Here is a 10,551-nt window from a genome sequence, read left to right as displayed (position 1 = left end):
CACCCCGGCCATTGTCGTTGGCGAAACCAAATAGCTGAACCGACTTCGTGAAAATCGCAAAGTTCGCGGCAATCCCTGCCCTTCGTATTACACCCTCCAAAGCGATGTTGAATAGCAGGCACTAAAGACCATCACCTTCCCATGACCATTTACGCGATTCAAAGGGACACGAGAATGCCCCTGAAACTCTAACTACGCAAATCACCCGATCCATGGTCGCCTGGATCAACCTTATCAGTTTATCTGGACATCCGTATTCGTGCATTCGTGCATTACATATTTTACCGCCCTCCTTAGCCGTGCGGTAAGATGCGCGGCTACAAAGCAAGACCATGCTGAGGGTGGCTGGGTTCGATTCGGTGCCGGTCTAGACAATTTTCGGAGTGGAAATTGTCTCGACTACCCTGGGCATAAAAGTATCATCGTGTTAGCCTCATGATATACGAATGCAAAAATGGTAACTTGGCTTAGAAACCTCGCAGTTAATCACTGTGGAAGTGCTTAATGAACACTAAGCTGCGAGGCGGCTCTGTCCCAGTGTGGGGATGTAATGCCAATAAGAAGAAGAAGAAGATATTTTACGGATGTTCCACAAGTGTGGTCCACTTTGACAACTGCTGAATAAACAAAACCAATCGTTCTAGATAAATTTCTCAACAACCGGGAATAATAAGCTCATGATTGTAAGATCAGTTGAAGTGCTTTTCATAAAAAAAATCCAATATCAGGCAATTTGAACGGTACATTTGGGAAATTTATGCCAGATTTGATAAGAATTCTCCGCCAACGTGTCATTTATTTCCACAGATATTTTTCCTCACATACCTCATCCGTAAAGTGCACCAAGTGAAAACATGTTACCAGTTGGCATTCTACTCTGCAAACACCCTCAGACATCGAATGAGGGTCCGGATATGAAAAATATTGATCCCAGTCCAGCATCCCTAACAATCGATTTCTATTAAGTCCGTAGCCCCATTTTCATGCCTCATAGCAGACAAGTGGAAGCGAAACGATTTCCTGCCTCATTCAACCTGTACTGAACCGGCTTGTCGATGCCCGTATTTTGGGGGGAGACAACAAAATAAATATGACGGCTCTTTTTTATCCCCTCCATGTCGATAATGCGTAGTGATTGAGAGGGGTACCTTATACAGGACTCGAATTTTCCACGAAGGTACACCTATTTTACTCCACACTTCAAGGGAACACGGTTGCACATTTTTCCCCGACATATTTTCTCATTATAGGATAAATAGGTACGTTCTATTCATGAGGGGTCCACTTTAACCAAGAGATATGGAACCGTGCTGGAGATGTATGGGTTCGAGTTCAGACCACGTTGGGATATTTTGGCGTGAGATTTTTTATGTCGACTTCTCTCTCCTTTGTACTGTCGTGAACATCACTGTGTACATGAATGTTAGAATGATATAATGGGCTTTTAAGTATTGCAGTTAATAAGCTGCTTTTTGGCAATTTTTCAGTTGAAGAATGTTATACCAAATACCGTAAAACGGGGATTATTGATCGCGGGGATGCTTGCTTATAAATGTTTCGTAATTATTCTGAAATCGAGTAAAGATATCCTGTTTTACGGTACTAAGAAAAAATCAAGAAGGATCCCATTTCAAGTGATATGGACACGTCCTTTCATTCCGTCACGTCATGGACGAAAGAAGACGTGGGTTTGAAGCGTGCGAGTTGTAAAACAATTTTGGATGCTGGAGAGAGATGTTCGTCATCGTCATTTTCTGCGTGACGTGATCAATGGTTGCCCATAAACTGTGCTCATCATCATCCAGCCATTTTTTTCACGTTTTGTACACAAATACTGCCATTCACTCTTCATTTAATCTCCTCTGCAGCGCGTTAGGTGAAGCACTTTGTTCATTATCACGCGGAACATAATCACAAAAGCGACAGGAAGAATCATTTCGGTCTGCCCCATCGGAAGCAAAACAGCCAAAGTTGACGTCCCCCTGCGGACCCATTCATTGTTCTTCCTTTGCATTTCGAGTGTTATCTGTTCAACGTGAAATGAGGGTTTTCATTCGGAGGGACTTGAGCAATTTTTGTGTCGACGAGATTGTAGTGGCTGATTGTACAATCAAATAGAAATTCGTTTTCAGCGTTTTATAATTAGATTGGGGTGAAATAACGACTTTGGCAGGCTTTGTTCAATGCTATTGTGAGGGAGTGTTTTAGAATCAAATATTTTGAAACTCGGCCACACCATTGATTGATTGAGTACAGAATCTGCTGGGGAAAAAATGAAAGTGAAAGTTCTTGGAAAACCCCATCGACAATAGAAACAGAACCTCCCAAAGCCTGCAATTTTACTTTGCCGATATCAGTTTTCTTATATTGGCGGTTTTGTTTTTGGGGCCATTTATATCGCTGGGGGAATCAATTGGTAAACTAGGCAGCTTACTGCGCTTCGGCTAACAGAAACCTTACCAGTTGGGCTATAGATTACTCAAAAACACTCATATTAAATCACGAAGCAGACGAATAAACGCTATGCGATTGCCCGATGAAGACTCACCCTTACTCGAACTGATAATGCAATAGAGCGAAATGCGACTACCCACTGACTGGTTGGAAGCTCAATTACAAGAGACCGGCTTTTGGTCGGAATCAACCCGCGACCACCGGACAGAAAAAGCACAGCAATATAGGAATATAGATACGATTGATAATGCTGAGCCGGCTTGATACTAGATACAGCTAGTAAGCTGCTGAAACGGGTTGTTGTTAACAGATTAACGATGTAAATCAAGAACATGGATGGGCTATTCTCAGATAGGATATAGGAGTGATGGTCCACCACGACGTCGTCAGCGGAGATTGCATGAGTGACGAGGGCGCAACAGAATAAACATCCGGCATTGTGCATTGGTGCCCCTGAACGTAACACCAACAGAGATGCGATGGCAAGTTCGTTCCATCCATTGAAAGTCTCGGTGTTTTAGTAGGAAAGCTGCTTCGGAAGAGACTCAATAATCGATCAGTTAGGCGGATTTTATTCTTCTGAATCTTCCACTGGGAAATTCGGAAATTTCGACGGAATACTTTTTGGAATATTCACTAGACCTGTGCACCGATTGTAATTTTATCGGCTGCGGCGTGATAGATCATATTCAGCCAGCGGCGACGGCTCAGCGGCGTCACGCCATTGGTGATCGGCGGTGGCGGTGCGGCGGCGCAGTGGCGTGGGTAATTTTAATGCGTACATTTTTTACAGATTCCGCAGAAGCTTCTCCAGAAAATTCTTCCGAAGTTGGATTTCCCCTGGATGTTCCCATGGAGGTTACATCAGAAATTCCTTCGGAAGTTCCTCCAGAAACTTCTTCGGAATTCCAGGGAAGCTCGGGAAGTTCCTCCAGTACTTCCTCGGGAAGTTCCTCCTTCAGTTTCTCCAGAAATTCCTCCGGAAGTCCTTCAGGAATTCCTCCGGAAGTTCTTTCAAGTTCCTTCGGAAGTTCCTCCAGTACTTCCTCCGGAAGTTCCTCCAGGGACTCCTCCGGAACTTCCTCCAGGAATTCCTCCGGAAGTTCCTCTAGGAATTCCTCCGGAGGTTCCTCTAGGAATTCCTCCGGACGTTCCTCCAGGAATTCCTCTGAAAGTTCCTCCAGGAACTCCTCCAGCAGTTCCTCCAGGAACTCTTCCGGAAGTTCCTCCAGGGTAGTCTTAAAATATGGTGGCAACATAATCTGCAGTAATTTAGATCACTCGACGATTATGGAAACCTACGAAGCTTTCTGATTTCGCGGCGAAATATACAATTCGTCGTTTTTACGTATACGATTCATAGTAGCCTATCCATGCCTGGTAATATTGGTAGGACTAAGACTGAATACCACTGCTGGGGATTATCGTTTTCTCCCACGAGTAACACAAAAAAACAACTGCTCATTTCTTCAGAGAATTTCCGGAGAAAACCTATCACTACCACTTAAGTTACATGTAGAAAATGTAAACCATAGTGCGTAGAGGGAGAGAAACGTGAGGTGAATCAATCAAGATGTGCCAGGTCCAAATTCGAATCTTTTCTTTTTGTAACGTCCACAGCTTAGGTGCCAAAATACCATTGTGACCGTGAATCATGCCGCCATAATATGGCCATAATATGGGTCTTCAGAGAATTTTCGGAGAAAACCTATCACTACCACTTAAGTTACATGTAGAAAATGTAAACCATAGTGCGTAGAGGGAGAGAAACGTGATGTGAATCAATCAAGATGTGCCAGGTCCAAATTCGAATCTTTTCTTTTTGTAACGTCCACAGCTTAGGTGCCAAAATACCATTGTGACCGTGAATCATGCCGCCATAATATGGGTCACAGTTTCGGGAACAACAGACAAGTTTTCTGGAATGTTCTCACTTGTCATAAGACAAGTGAAAACATTCCACTAAAAAGTTCAAAATAATTTTCTTGTAATTTGTAATTTGTAATTTGTTTATTTTTATTGGACACGGAAACCTGTTAGTGTGACACTTTGTATCAGGTCAAGGATAAGTTTGCAGAAATTTTGGATAATACAATGGATCCATGATAAAACTAAACAAATAGAAAACAATTAAAACACACAAACACTAACTAAATTAATAACAAACATGTCAAATTAAAATGCTAATTTAGTGCTATTGATCTTTGAGCTGCACTTTTGAAAGATGAGATTGATGGTTTCTACTTCACTTCCAGTAGCAAGTTGTTCCAACATGAAACTCCTGCGATTAGAACACTTTAGCCGCTCGAAGTCGTGTGCCTTGGGACAATGAGTGACCGCGTTCTTTGTTGCTGTGCATGGACAATATGTTCTTGAATATACTTCGGTAGATTGCCGTCGTATCCTCGTCTCATGAAGCAACAGGTCCAATGGAATGTTCTGGAAAACGTGACTGGGGTTCCCTAAATCAGCGGTTCTCAACCTGGGGTAGATGTACCCCTGGGAGTACCTTCCCTGACCTCAGGGGGTACCTCGGACAAAAATGCCTAATGGCGGATCTATTACACTTATTGATAATGTTTTGATAATTGTGTAATTTTTTATTCGAAAACTTTATAATGTACATAATATGCTTGTTCACACGGAAGCCTCCTTTCAAGAGCCTCGGAAGCCTTCTTTCGAAAGGGTCGGAAGCCTCATTTCAAGAGGCTCAGAAGCCTCCTTTCAAGAGGCTCGGAAGCCTCCTTTCAAGAGGCTCGGAAGCCTCCTTTCAAGAGGCTCGGAAGCCTCCTTTCAAGAGGCTCGGAAGCCTCCTTTCAAGAGGCTCAGAAGCCTCCTTTCAAGAGGCTCAGAAGCCTCCTTTCAAGAGGCTCAGAGCCTCCTTTCAAGAGGCTCAGAAGCCTCCTTTCAAGAGGCTCAGAAGCCTCCTTTCAAGAGGCTCAGAAGCCTCCTTTCAAGAGGCTCAGGCCTCCTTTCAAGAGGCTCAGGCCTCCTTTCAAGAGGCTCAGAAGCCTCCTTTCAAGAGGCTCAGAAGCCTCCTTTCAAGAGGCTCAGGAAGCCTCCTTTCAAGAGGCTCAGAGCCTCCTTTCAAGAGGCTCAGAAGCCTCCTTTCAAGAGCTCAGAAGGCCTCCTTTCAAGAGGCTCGAGCCTCCTTTCAAGAGGCTCAGGCCTCCTTTCAAGAGGCTCAGGCCTCCTTTCAAGAGGCTCAGAGCCTCCTTTCAAGAGGCTCAGGCCTCCTTTCAAGAGGCTCAGGCCTCCTTTCAAGAGGCCTCAGGCCTCCTTTCAAGAGGCTCAGAAGCCTCCTTTCAAGAGGCTCAGAGCCTCCTTTCAAGAGGCTCAGAAGCCTCCTTTCAAGAGCTCAGAAGCCTCCTTTCAAGAGGCTCAGAAGCCTCCTTTCAAGAGGCTCAGAAGCCTCCTTTCAAGAGGCTCAGAAGCCTCCTTTCAAGAGGCTCAGAAGCCTCCTTTCAAGAGGCTCAGAAGCCTCCTTTCAAGAGGCTCAGAAGCCTCCTTTCAAGAGGCTCAGAAGCCTCCTTTCAAGAGCTCAAGCCTCCTTTCAAGAGGCTCAGCCTCCTTTCAAGAGGCTCAGGCCTCCTTTCAAGAGGCTCAGAAGCCTCCTTTCAAGAGGCTCAGAAGCCTCCTTTCAAGAGGCTCCAGGAAGCCTCCTTTCAAGAGGCTCAGAGCCTCCTTTCAAGAGGCTCAGCCTCCTTTCAAGAGGCTCAGAAGCCTCCTTTCAAGAGGCTCAGAAGCCTCCTTTCAAGAGGCTCAGAAGCCTCCTTTCAAGAGGCTCAGAGCCTCCTTTCAAGAGGCTTGGAAGCCTCCTTTCAAGAGGCTTGGAAGCCTCCTTTCAAGAGGCTTGGAAGCCTCCTTTCAAGAGGCTCAGAGCCTCCTTTCAAGAGGCTCAGAAGCCTCCTTTCAAGAGGCTCAGAAGCCTCCTTTCAAGAGGCTCAGGCCTCCTTTCAAGAGGCTCAGAAGCCTCCTTTCAAGAGGCTCAGAAGCCTCCTTTCAAGAGGCTCAAGCCTCCTTTCAAGAGGCTCAGGCCTCCTTTCAAGAGGCTCAGAGCCTCCTTTCAAGAGGCTCAGAAGCCTCCTTTCAAGAGGCTCAGAGCCTCCTTTCAAGAGGCTCAGAAGCCTCCTTTCAAGAGGCTCAAAGCCTCCTTTCAAGAGGCTCAGAAGCCTCCTTTCAAGAGGCTCAGAGCCTCCTTTCAAGAGGCTCAGAAGCCTCCTTTCAAGAGGCTCAGGCCTCCTTTCAAGAGGCTCAGAGCCTCCTTTCAAGAGGCTCAGGCCTCCTTTCAAGAGGCTCAGAGGCCCCTTTCAAGAGGCTCAGAGGCCCCCTTTCAAGAGGCTCAGGCCTCCTTTCAAGAGGCTCAGGCCTCCTTTCAAGAGGCCTCAGGCCTCCTTTCAAGAGGCTCAGGCCTCCTTTCAAGAGGCTCAGAAGCCTCCTTTCAAGAGGCTCAAGCCTCCTTTCAAGAGGCCTCAGAAGCCTCCTTTCAAGAGGCTCAGAAGCCTCCTTTCAAGAGGCTCAGAAGCCTCCTTTCAAGAGGCTCAGAAGCCTCCTTTCAAGAGGCTCAGAGCCTCCTTTCAAGAGGCTCAGAAGCCTCCTTTCAAGAGGCTCAGAGCCTCCTTTCAAGAGGCTCAGAAGCCTCCTTTCAGAGAGCTCAGAAGCCTCCTTTCAAGAGGCTCGGAAGCCTCCTTTCAAGAGCTCAGGAAGCCTCCTTTCAAGAGCTCAGAAGCCTCCTTTCAAGAGGCCTCAAGCCTCCTTTCAAGAGGCTCAGAAGCCTCCTTTCAAGAGGCTCAGAAGCCTCCTTTCAAGAGGCTCAGAAGCCTCCTTTCAAGAGGCTCAGAAGCCTCCTTTCAAGAGGCTCAAGCCTCCCTTTCAAGAGGCTCAGGCCTCCTTTCAAGAGGCTCAGGCCTCCTTTCAAGAGGCTCAGAGCCTCCTTTCAAGAGAGGCTCAGAAGCCTCCTTTCAAGAGGCTTGGAAGCCTCCTTTCAAGAGGCTCAGAAGCCTCCTTTCAAGAGGCTCAGGAAGCCTCCTTTCAAGAGGCTCAGGCCTCCTTTCAAGAGGCTCAGGAAGCCTCCTTTCAAGAGCTCAGAAGCCTCCTTTCAAGAGGCTCAGAAGCCTCCTTTCAAGAGGCTCAGGCCTCCTTTCAAGAGGCTCAGAAGCCTCCTTTCAAGAGGCTCAGGAAGCCTTCTTTCAAGAGGCTCCAAGCCTCCTTTCAAGAGCTCAGAGCCTCCTTTCAAGAGGCCTCAGAGCCTCCTTTCAAGAGGCCTCAGAGCCTCCTTTCAAGAGGCTCAAGCCTCCTTTCAAGAGGCTCAGGAAGCCTCCTTTCAAGAGGCCTCAGAAGCCTCCTTTCAAGACTCAGGCCTCCTTTCAAGAGGCTCCAGGCCTCCTTTCAAGAGGCTCAGGAAGCCTCCTTTCAAGAGGCTCAGGAAGCCTCCTTTCAAGAGGCTCAGGCCTCCTTTCAAGAGGCTCAGAAGCCTCCTTTCAAGAGGCTCAGGCCTCCTTTCAAGAGGCTCAGAAGCCTCCTTTCAAGAGGCTCAGAGCCTCCTTTCAAGAGGCCTCAGGCCTCCTTTCAAGAGGCCTCAAGCCTCCTTTCAAGAGGCTCAGGCTCATTTCAAGAGGCTCAGAAGCCTCCTTTCAAGAGGCCTCAGCAGCCTCCTTTCAAGAGGCTCTCAAGCCTCCTTTCAAAAGGCTCAGAAGCCTCCTTTCAAAAGGCTCGAAGCCTCCTTTCAAAGGCTCAGGCTTCCTTTCAAGATGCTCAAGCCTCCTTTCAAGAGGCTCAGAAGCCTCCTTTCAAGATGCCTGGAAGCCTCCTTTCAAGATGCTCAGAAGCCTCCTTTCAAGAGGCTCAGGCCTCCTTTCAAGAGGCTCAGGCCTCCTTTCAAGAGGCTCAGGAAGCCTCCTTTCAAGAGGCTCAGAAGCCTCCTTTCAAGAGGCTCAGAAGCCTCCTTTCAAGAGGCTCAGAGCCTCCTTTCAAGAGGCTCAAGCCTCCTTTCAAGAGGCTCAGAAGCCTCCTTTCAAGAGGCTCAGAGCCTCCTTTCAAGAGGCCTAGAAGCCTCCTTTCAAGAGGCCAGGAAGCCTCCTTTCAAGAGGCTAGGAAGCCTCCTTTCAAGAGGCTCAGAAGCCTCCTTTCAAGAGGCTCAGAAGCCTCCTTTCCAAGAGAGCTCAGGCCTCCTTTCAAGAGGCTCGGAAGCCTCCTTTCAAGAGGCTCGGAAGCCTCCTTTCAAGAGGCTCGGAAGCCTCCTTTCAAGAGGTTCGGAAGCCTCCTTTCAAGAGGCTCGGAAGCCTCCTTTCAAAAGGCTCGGAAGCCTCCTTTCAAGAGGCTCGGAAGCCTCCTTTCAAGAGGCTCGGAAGCCTCCTTTCAAGAGGCTCGGAAGTCATCATTACTTAAATCACGGAGTGTTTTTGTTGGCTCATGAATTCAAGAACGTTTTTTTGCGTGTCCTCGTTATGATCCGCCATTGCTCCATGCCCCACACGGAAACCTTTTTTAGTGAACCGATACCGGATAATAATCAGTGCTAGCCTAACGAGTGACAGAATTATTCGCCAGGCGAGTCGAAAGAAAATAGCTTCAGAACCATGGCCTTACTGGAGGGCCCTGGCCTGCCTAATCGAACACCATGCCATCGATCTGCTACCGGTACGAGCCCCGCTGGAAGGCCATAGTCTATCCAAGCGAACCGGTATCATGGAACAATCGGTCAGGAACCGATACGAGCCCCGCCTGAAAGCCATAGACTCGTACAGAAAACGTCATCTCAACGATCAGCGATGAACCACCGCCTATCTGAGCGTACACCATTTCATTACCTTTTCGATCAGCGCCGATACGAGCTTCTCGGGAGGACTCTACTTAGCGTACCACTACGGTCTTGGTTCGTAAGAGTACATGCCTCGCACGAAGTCCTTGTCCATCGGTGAACTCCAATGACGTCGTCACCGCACCACCTCCGGACAAGACCCCATAAAAGTTTTGTTAGCAACACTAACCTGTCCAGAAGCAGACATCGTAGACAAAACGACGGCTTTCGGAGTTACCCCACTCCACCAAAAATCCGCAAGAACTATCATGTAGACGTCTTTCTCTGTTCTAATGTCCTCAATTGGTCCTAATGTAAAATGTAAACCTAATTTGGCAGTTGAGATTAATTAGAGTAAGCACTCCCCAACTATTCTTATACCTACACTTGTTTGCTACCGCATTCGTACTTAAAGTGCTATTCAAGCCGCGTTCTCAATAGTCCCCTTCCGAAGTTGTTCTACAACTCGACTTTTTAATCAATTCCATAGTAATACGCTCCCATGAAAGGGAAGTTAGTGACAAGACAGTGATCGAGGTAATGCTTACTGATCATACGACCATATGCTCGACAAAATTCATTTCAAAATTATTCCATTTGGGCGGCCGAGCCGTTCCACTCTGTAGACTTATGTTTGATTTGCAATAATTCGAAGACTTGGAACATAAGGTATCTGACATGAGTATTGTGCCTTGCAACAAAATAACAGCTTTCGTGATAATTTTCGAAGGCTTCCACAGATGTGTTCAATTTATCCGCAGTACAAATAGCATGTGTTATCAAAGCATTCATCGCCACAACGCCAAATTTTCAAAAATATCAAAGTAGCTTCTTTCCTGGAGGTATGTTTTTCTTGGTCGACTATCTGGCGCTTGGCGTTGCAATTAAAAATGAGTGAAGGAGTAGATTTTTTTTTGCGCGGTGCAATATTTTGTTTAGAATGTTTGAAAATTCAACTAAAAATTGTATATTTAGTTCATATTTCAAGTGTTAAACAATTAGGCCTCAGTTTTTGGAAAATGAGCAGACTAAATCTTCGTATATAGCATAACTGATTAGAAAACTAGTCGAATTATTTGCAAGCTCGAGTAACAAGTATGACAGCAACCCAAAACGGCTGTCACAGTACGTTGGGAAGACAAAATCACTGCCCACCACTGATGACGCAACCAATTGCTTCTCTTTGGCTTTCGCCGGCGGGAAACCTAATATCACTTTAATCGCCAGAAAACCAGATGCCAGAATGCAATTTCCAGAAGGTGATGTTGCCCAGAAAACCAAACCAACTTCATAAATAC

Source organism: Armigeres subalbatus, chromosome 1 (genome assembly GCF_024139115.2).
Source record: "Armigeres subalbatus isolate Guangzhou_Male chromosome 1, GZ_Asu_2, whole genome shotgun sequence".
NCBI classification, from domain to species: domain Eukaryota; kingdom Metazoa; phylum Arthropoda; class Insecta; order Diptera; family Culicidae; genus Armigeres; species Armigeres subalbatus.
Note: the sequence above shows the minus strand (reverse complement) of the source record.